Genomic DNA, 10,308 nt, shown 5'->3' on the forward strand with positions numbered 1-10,308 from the left:
TTACACACACATAAAAAATATGTATTGATTAAAAAAAATATGATGACATGAATTCAAAATCCATCATCTCCACAATGAGTTCAGAGTTCCAGGACGCCAGATGAGGCCTGATAATTGCGTCAAAAAATTCTGCCGTGCTACTTGAGCGTTCATCTCCTCGTTTCTGACACGTCCAGCCCCTCCTCTCAGGAGAACACCAACAAGAGGTGAAGGCTAGCAGGCCCAACCCAGTCCAGCCTCCAGGCGACGAAGACAGAGCCTCACCATGCTATAACAAACGCTGACAACTACCTGGTAATTATCGGAAGGTAATTTCACTCAATGGAGCTTAATTACAGAGTGGGAAAGTGTACTCCTCCATTGTGTTGCTGGCTCATGGGGAGCGTTCCAAAACGGCCTTCTTAAATTGTGGCCTGACGCACTGGGCTTGAGGAGCTGTCATCATTTCTCCTCCTTCTGTAGTTAGCCTCCCGGGGTCATTACCAGGTAACTCCTAATCACTTACCTGCAGTAAGCTATTAATTGTAATCCTGCAAATTAAAGATAATCCTAATTAGGTGGCAGGGAGGAAATAACTCAGAACTGGGAGACATAGGAGGTGGATGGGAGAATAAAGCGATGAGGGTGCTTTGACACGCCGTCCTCAATCTATCTACCGGAGATTCAAAACAGACCGAAGCGGCACTAATCATTAATGCTGCACACAAGAGAAGGCTAAAACAGGATTGTTTGCATCTTACTCACTTAAACACTCTTTAAATCCATTAGTAGCTGGTAATTTTTCTCCTACTGCAACTTTGAAAGAGTTGAAAGGTTTAGAAGAGTTTTGGGTCCCATTGACTTCTATAGTATGGACAAAAACTACTATGGAAGTCAACGGGAAGCTGTTTGGTTATCATCATTCTTTCAAATATTTTCTTTTGTGTTCCACAGAAGAAAGAAATGCATACAGATTTGGAATGGCGTGAGGATGAGTGAATGATGACAGATGACTGCTAATTGGCGCTAACTTGTAGCCAACTGAAGCTAATTATATTTATATTTTCTAAACTGTAAAATAATTTTTCAAAACAAAGTAAATAAAGCAAAGATTATTGGAGTATGTTTTACAAGAAAATACCATTTCAGTCTTTCTACTTTTTTCACATTTAATTTAGAGTGTTACTTACTAAAACCTATTTCTGCAACAGAATTTAAAATAAAAATGCAATTGTGATTTTTTTAATGTCAAAATTCAGGCTTTTTTTTTTTTAATTAGAAGATATAAATTCAGAATTGCCAGATGTAAACTCGGTTTTATCTTATAATTCAACCTTTTTTCCCCCTCAGTTTTTATATATTTTTTATCAAGATATATCAATTCCCTATTTAATTTATATCAATTCCCTATTTTTTTTTTGTTAATTCCATGGCAGAAACAGGCTTTCATAAACATATCTTGCAAATAAAAAAAGTCTCAAAAGTGTCTCAATTGTGAGATACAAACTCAGAATTCTGACTTTCTTTCTCGTAATTCTAAATTTACCTCTTAAAATTCTAAATTTATATCTCACAATTCTGACTTTTTTCTAAGATTTGCAAGTTTACATCTCCCAATTCTACGTTTTTATCTCACAAATAAAAAAGTCTAAATTGTGAAATATAACCTGAGAATTGCAAGGAAAAATGTCAGAATTATAAGATAAAAAGTAACAATTAATTTTTTTCATAGTTACTTGCCAATTCTTTGTAATTATTTCTCAAATTTACTAGCAATTTTTATAGCAACACTATAGCAACACAATTTTTTTTCCAATATAATTGACATAAATCCTGGAAGAGGAACTAAAAATATTTCATCTCAAAAAAGGCAAAAAATAAAAATAAATAAATAAATAAAATTCTATTTCACCTCTGATACAAATGCTCATGTATGATGTCACTCATCTCATAGTTTCCATAAGGCCCTCAAGATATTGATATAACTAAACATTGCACATAAATTTAATGGTACATATAGGGTACAGCAAGCTTAAATCTTAACTGTCTTCTTTTTTCCCCACTTTAAACCACCAAGTCCAAACTCTTCATTCATAAATGAAGTGAATTACACAACGTTGTGACATCTTTCTCTCAGTACACAAACCAGACATTACAGACTTGTCAAAATAGCATCAATATTTAATGCTGATCACGCTTTCCTTGACTTGAATCTGTCTGAACTTACTCTGGTCTTGTGAACACCAGCTCAATCAAGGGGAGCTGTTTTATCTCTAATCTTGCTTTTCTATGTAACACGTTTTCACCAACATGAATAATTAAGATGCTAAAGAGGGTTCTGCAGTTTTTATGAAATCTGAAGTCATAGCGCATTAGTCCAAAACAGACCCTGACCAGGTGAAATATCTGTGAAATATAACCCCACTGACACACAGTTCAAGAGAAAAATGGCACAAATTATTGCACTTCACCACCTTCCCCATGTTTAAAATAAGTTTACATGACATAAAGTACAATACTCCACAATAAATACTTAAATACATTTACTCACCCTTATGTCGTTCCAAACCTGTATGACTTTTTTTTCTTCTGTAGATCACAAAAGAAGATGTGTCAAAGTGTTTTTGGTAAATTGGTACTAGTTTACTTTTGAATGCAACGGAATCTGGATTCAAAAGCATTTTGGGCAGGTAATAACAAATTAATCTATTTTTGGTAGATTACAAAAGAAGATATTTTGTTCAATTGTTTTGGTCCATACAATGAAATTCATTGGGTCCATTGTTGGTTTGGACCCCACTGACCTCCATTTCATGGACTTAAACAGATTAAACATTTATCAAAATATCTTCTTGTAGCACACATACAGATAAATACACAATAAGCTAACCATATAGTAACTGACAGAAAAATCTAGCAAGCATTAGCTAACCCTGTATGTTTAAATAAACACCGCAATGTCTTTCACTTCTGACTATATTAGTGCAAGAAAAGTTCATTTGAGACATAAATATTTACTAAACCTGCCCAGGGTGTCCTCTTCTGCTCTGGGAGTACCTGTCTCACGCAAGCCCATCGCATCCTCTGAAAACAGTCCTCTATTTTAGCTTGAGCCGATGCTAGCAGCTCCTAAATGGGCTTAGATATGGACCTAAATATCTTCATCTCCTCCGGGTGGAACAAGGTTCTTCACGGATGACTGCCATCACTATCATCAAGGTCACCGTACCGCTAAGTTTCCCCTTTACTCTCCATGTTTAGGGCTGACAGGTTGTACCGTTGGGACGTTGGATCATGAGGGATCTTGAAAGACTGTCATCACTTCAAAACATCAATACGCCATAAAAGGACTGGTTTCCTGTGGAAAGAGCATCGGATGCATCATTTCCAACCAGAGACGTCACTAGGTATATAATTTCAGGTGTCTGACAAAGATATTATGCTTTTTTTTTGTTTTAGCCCATTAGCTATTTCACAAAACATGGCATTTATATGATCAATTTGGTTTCATTTTTTTGTCAGCACATTCCTCAAGCCACAGAAAATGTTACTTTATGAATGAACGCAGACTTTTAAATGGTCAATTTACATCAGGTTATACGGAAGGAAAGACATAGAGGTAATATTCCTTGTCTGCTGTTCTCTGCTGTTTTAATTTGATTCAGGCATATCTCATTTGGCCGTCCAATATAATCCAGTTCACTTGCGCTGGCTGTCAAACAGACGAACGATATGACATAAAATGCTGCTAATCACCTTTAGCGGGGGGGACAGCAGAGGTTGAGCGATGAACAGAAATGAAGGGAATACTGTATCGCTATCAGAAGCTATAATTAAGAGGTTGACATCAGACAATAGCAGCAATGACACGATGTTAGCAGCCTGGATAAATGTGTTCTTTTCAACATGAATATTTCAGGGTGAGAGAGGGGAGGGGTGATGAGGGGGGCTGGGCGGAAAGACTGTGTGATTCCGCTAGAGAGCAGAACACTGTAAATCAGTGATTTAATTAAGTGAAAAGTTGTGTTTAGAGAGCAGAGTGGCTTCTATTTGGAGCAGCGTGGTGTTTCCGTGTCACTTTAGGATCAGGTTCATGCTGGGAATCGTTTGGACGCAACATATGTCCAGTGGTTTTGTTGAAAGTGCAGATGTACGGAAAGTGCCACTGTGAAGAAAGAATGCAGGAGTTTCACTTCTTGATTTAGACACTCACTCAGACCTGGCAGAAACAGCTAAAGATTACTGTCCACCAGTCACAAAGTGCTTACAAACTAACACCAACAACAACAAAAAAAAACAGTGCTAAGGGGTGTAAAATCGCTATAACAATAAGCTTTCAATGTAAATTTGATTCACAGAATTTAATAATCAACTAAAATTGCTTCAATAACCTACAGTGTAATATGCATTCATTTAGAAGCTACTTTGAAACTATAGCTACACGCTAATCATAATTTAGCAACAATTATGCAATTTTTGCTGACAGTAAATTAATAAGGGGAAATTAATTATCAAACTCAATTAAGATGACCGTATTAAACCTGAAAAGGTACGTATACTAAAATACGTCAAAAACTCGGTTAATGTTTTTTAATCCATTTGTTCACATGAGCTTTCCAACGTTACACATGAGAGAAATAACCATGCAAGGACAAACTGATTCTGTGGAATGAATCAAACTTTTCAACACTATGAGACAGGTCTGTTTTGGACGAACTGATTCTGTGGAGTGAATCAGACTTTCCAATGATACACATGAGAGAAGTAACCATGAAAGAACAAACCGATTCTGTGGAATGAATCAAACTTTTTAACACTATGAGACAGGTCTGTTTTGGACGAACTGATTCTGTGGAGTGAATCAGACTTTCAAACGATACACATGAGAGAAGTAACCACGTAAGAAAAAAACGATTCTGTGGAATGAATCAGACTTTTCAATGATACATATGAAAGAAATAACCATGTAAGGATGAACCGATTCTGTGGAATGAATCAAACTTTCCAACAATACATATGAGAGAAGTAACCATGCAGGATGAACCAATTCTGTAAAATGAATCAAACTTTCCAATGCTACATATGAGAGAGGTCTGTTTAGGATGAACTGAGTAACTAGAATGAATCAGACTTTCCAATGATACATTTGAGAGAAAAAGAACCATTTAAGAACAAACCGATTCTCTTGAATGAATCAAACTTTCAAACGCTACATATGAGAGAGGTCCATTTATGAACCAATTCACTTGAACTTTCCAACACTTTCCAACATGAGAGAGAGGACCATTTAGGTGTAGCATTTGAGGACCATTTAGGTGTAGCATTTGATTCTTTCTTCACTTTAAAAGATGCTAAACCGCTACTAGTTAAAAGCAGCTTGTTACTGGAAAAGCTACTAAAAACTAGAATTGATCAAAAGAATAGTAGCCTATTTTCAACTACAGTGACAAGAACAATTGATAGAAATATCTGAATCTTTATACAGTGGTTGACGTTCACGACAGCTATGAATGCACATAATTGCACATCAACACATGCTAAAACACTTTCAAAGTCACCTAATAACAACCTTAAAAAGAATGATTATACCCATAGCGGCTTTACAATGCTTGGATTCATAATTCATAATTTATTGCTCGTAAAAATTTATATATCCAAATGTTATTGGTACTGGAGTTGCCCTAACCTGGCCCTAACCAGATCTTCAAATAATAAGCAGATCGGTTCCTTTTGATGCATATGTTGATTAAATGGACTGAACTCAATATAATCTGTGCCATAAAACATGTAATCGGGCCTGTAGGGTAGTGCTGGGGAGGTCAAAAAGACATGCTGAGTTGACGTGTTTATTGGATGGTATAAATTAGGTCCGGTGAAGTACGTTTTACCTGCCAGAGGGCAAATATGAACCGTAGGAATATGAGCTGTAGGTGATGGGCCATTCCACCAGATGTGAACTCAAGCAAGTGGACCAATGCTGCACAGAAAAAAAGACCAGTTTGTTATATGCAAAGCCAACTCACTGAATTAAATTTCAAGTCTTTACAGAAGGAGACATGATCCATATTTTCAGAAACTAACATCATAGGGACGGTCCACCCCAAAAATAAAAAAGTCTTACCCTCATGTCAATCCAAACCTGTTTGACTTTCTTTCTTTAGTGGAACACAAACAAAAACGTTTTGGTTCCCATTTAAATGAAAGTCAATGGGAGCCAAAACTGGTTACCAACATTCTTCAAAATATCTTCTTTTGTGTTCCACACAAGAAAGAAAGTCATCAGGGTGACAATTTTCATTTTGGGGTGGACTACTTATTTTGAATTATTTTCCCCTTGTTTTTATCCACTAAAACAAACATCTTTCTCCTACTACAGTGTCTTAAACGTTCAGTCAGTAATTTTTATGTTTCATTGGCCACAATGACAGTGACTTGAACCTTATACTAATACCTACCAGCAAAGATGAAGCATCAGTCATTGAGCAGAAATTCTATACAAATTTTCTGTAATTTTATTGCTTGCTGAGATTGAGATTGTATTATTATGGAATAATCTATTTCGGATAACACTGCCCTTTAACAGCACATAAAAACACATTTTTGGTTGCTTTACAAGTCAGTCACATGGAAGTTAGTCTCATTGGTGGGCAATGTTTTAGACTAGAATAAACTGCAGGCTGCAACAAACTTTATGCCGAAAGTCAAAAGTCTTGACTATATAAGACTACCAGTGACAATGTAGGAATGATTCATTTGAAATTTGAAATTTTTGATAAAGTGAATAAAACTAGTGAAAACTCGCTTTTCTTTTTCATTTTCTAAAATATTTCTTCGTGTAAAACTTTTTTAATGAAGAAAAATTACTTTTCCTATATCACAAGCCCCTCTTCCTCTGTGTTTCCTCCTCACTATCTTTCCACGTTTCTAACCACTGCCCGTTCTGCTCATTTGAGAAATGTTAATTAACTTCTCTTCAAAACTCCACTTCTGGTTTAATCGCTATAGTAAAAACTGCAGTAATCAAGGCCCGTCCTACTCGTGACATTTTCAAGCTTCCCCTACCTATCGGCTCCACTTGTGGGAAACAAATGGCCGCCGTGTGTGCGCTATCGAGATTGAGTTTTTCCCCCCTCCGACTCATTACTTCTGTCAGCGGCGGCCATTTCCAAATTGAAAAATCTGAAACAATAAATGATAGCGATGCCGTTAATAACTGTTAAGAAATCGCATTTGGAAAATTGCGTTTAAGCAATAACCTTTTCTCCCTGTAATTAAATGACAGAAAGGTCCCAGCTTTTAATTAAGTCAGCAATTTACAGTTATGAAGCTATACTTCACTATGCAGATTAGTGGATGATAGGTCACCGAACACCCTGCCTGCATTTTTAGCAGAGCTGATCTGGTAATTACTCCCGTTTCGGCAGTGACCACGCTGAACCCGGACTGCCGCTTGCTCACTCATTTAACTCAGAAAGAGAGACTGAGAAATGAAGGACAAGGATGAGAGAGAAAAAGAGAGAGTCCTTTACTCTGATGTATAGCGAACCAACATTAGTCACTCTTCCGCTGTTGGCATGTCAAGCATCTTTAAATTGAAATAGATTTGAAATGAGGGGCATCAATGGAGGGAATAATGTTTGAGGAAGTGTGCATGTGTCGGGATGAATGGCCCGATGGGCAGCAAGGGAATATATCATTGTTTTACTGGGGGTTTTATTCTTTGGCTCTTGACCGCGGTCGGCTGCAGATTTATGGGGAAGTAAAATCCTAATGTGGGAGTATTTATAAACATATGATAGCGTTTCATCTCTAATTTCGATGAATTATGTAGCACATGAAAAAGGGATTAAACAGTTTTGAGCAGCGTCAGGGGCACTCAGAATTTATTTGACTAGTCTCTCTCAACTCCTACAAAACACTGATTATCCGATTGTAGCTGTATACTTGAGGAAAAATGAGGCTTGAGGTTTAATGTGGCCTGAATGTAAAACTGTTCATTTAAAGAGTGCTGTGCTATTGGCAGAAGTACAATATTTTGCAGTATTATACCTTTGAGAACACAAGACTCATAAAACCATATCCTGCACAAATCTGAGGCAAAAGTCAGATGCATTTGTTTGATGAAATAAATAACTGTTCTGTGAGTTTAGTACCGTATGTTGTAGGATGCAAATGTAGTTCATATTATTTAACATGACTGACTTTTCAAGAAGGCCGAATTGCATTTTGGAGAATTAAATCAAGAGGTCTTTTTTAGCCTAATATGTATGAATGAGCAAGTGATTCAACGACTCACTCATTAAGACCGTCACTTGTCATCTTCTAGTGTAATGATTTAATTTTCGGTAAAAATCACTGAACAGATTCAATAAAAATATTTAATAAATAATGGTTAATTTGTTTGTACATTCTCATTTTCACTACTTTTGCATTAATATGAACTTCATAAACATCTGATTCTGATTTATGTCTGATTCACTTCATCCAGTTCTGAATAAAACCTCACCTGAATATTACTTTTATCATAAAGTTAATCTTTAAAAAAAAAAACACTAGTAACACTGATGTAATATAAGCAAATCTCAAAATGAATATGCAGTTTTTATTTTGTACATTATGATTATGATTTATCACATCCAGAATAAAAGTTTGTTTATATAATATATGTGTGTGTGCTGTGTATATTTATATGTATATATAAATATAAATATAAATGCATGTATATATTAAAGAAATATTTACATGTATATATATTCCTATTTATATATGATTTATATTATATATAAATATATAGTACATACATTTCTTAAATATTTATGTATATGCATATATTTATATATACATATAAATATACACATTACACACACATATATTATGTAAACACAACTAAATAAACTTTTTAAAAATAAAAATTTATGTATTAATATGAAGGATTTTTTAATTTTGTTACAGCCGTTTTACCTTTATTTTGAATTTTACACTGCATTATGTAGTGTTTTAGAGTTAACAGAAATGTCTGTAAAATTAATGGATAATGTCCTGGCAGAAAATGACCAGTACATTTTGCGTTTTCCATTTTAAGTATGCACTGTGACTGTAAGTTCAAAACGTAAAATGTATTATTACTTCAAACTGCAAAATCTCAGATACAAGACCAGCAAGTGAACGTATAGCTGTGTTTGAAGACTCACATACATCCTTGAACACCTGTGTGCAAAAGCATCAAAGGCTCGCAATATGCTCAGCAGAATCTTCTGCTGACAAGAGCATGTGTGTGTCTGTTTACCACCCATAATGAATCTGGCTCTGCAATAAAGCACATCAGGAACAACTCTCTCGAGTTCCTTTGAAAAAGAGAAATCATTAGACTTAGTGTGCTGAAAAGCATCAAGATCAACAAACGAAATCATCTCCTCGTTGCAGAAATCAAAGGGTAATCCATCTTGCCGCACAGCCGGCTGTAGGCAGAGTCAGAGAGGCTGGTGGTTATTACCTGACAGAGGAACCTGTAAAGAGTTGTCGGGCTTGCAGTGATACAAAGGGCTGCAGCTGGCAAACAGGGTGTGAGCAACATATGCGCTATCCCAAAACCATCATGTCCTCGCTCAGCTGTTCAGCTCCCACGATCACTGATCAATGGAGCGTTACAGTGCTAAGAAAACAAGCACATGCAGAGTGAATGTAAATCAGAAGATTCGAAATCAAAAATATTAAAAGACAAACTGCTGCTTTCAATTATAAGCTGCTTTCTCAACAATTAACCATTCGTTAATAATTCCTCTCTAATTATATGCAGTTCACTGGCCAATCAAAGATTTTATCTTTAAGACACAAATACAAATCCTGCCGAGCCATTTGCAATCTAAATTTCTATTGATTTCATTCCTTCACCATTCAAGCTCCATCATAGTCCAAATCGATTGGTGCCCACTTTCGTAAGATGTGTGTGTGTGGTTAAGCCCCGGCACATCTGGCTTTGCAGGGCTGAGCAGCGTGCTGGATATGCAGAATGGCGGGAACAGATGCACAGTTGGTGTTGGAGGTAAATGTGAGTGATAGGATCAGAAGTCCCATATGCTGATAATGCTCCAACCAGAAGGCCTTCTACAACCCATAAGCTTTCAGCATGAGCACACTTTGGCTTCGCACACCTACAATCCTAGTTTATTTTTGCAGCGGGTGAAGGGTCAGTGGCTGTGCCTGACAAAAACTTGATTTAAGCAAGCAAGTGTAGAGGTATGTACAGTAGGAACTAGGGATGAACCTAAAATTCTGGCCTGATAAGTGGTTAATTATTTTGTTAAAAAATAACACACACACACACACACA

Source organism: Sinocyclocheilus anshuiensis, unplaced genomic scaffold, assembly GCF_001515605.1.
Source record: "Sinocyclocheilus anshuiensis isolate Anshui unplaced genomic scaffold, SAMN03320099.WGS_v1.1 scaffold1102, whole genome shotgun sequence".
In the NCBI taxonomy this organism is placed as follows: Eukaryota; Metazoa; Chordata; class Actinopteri; order Cypriniformes; family Cyprinidae; genus Sinocyclocheilus; species Sinocyclocheilus anshuiensis.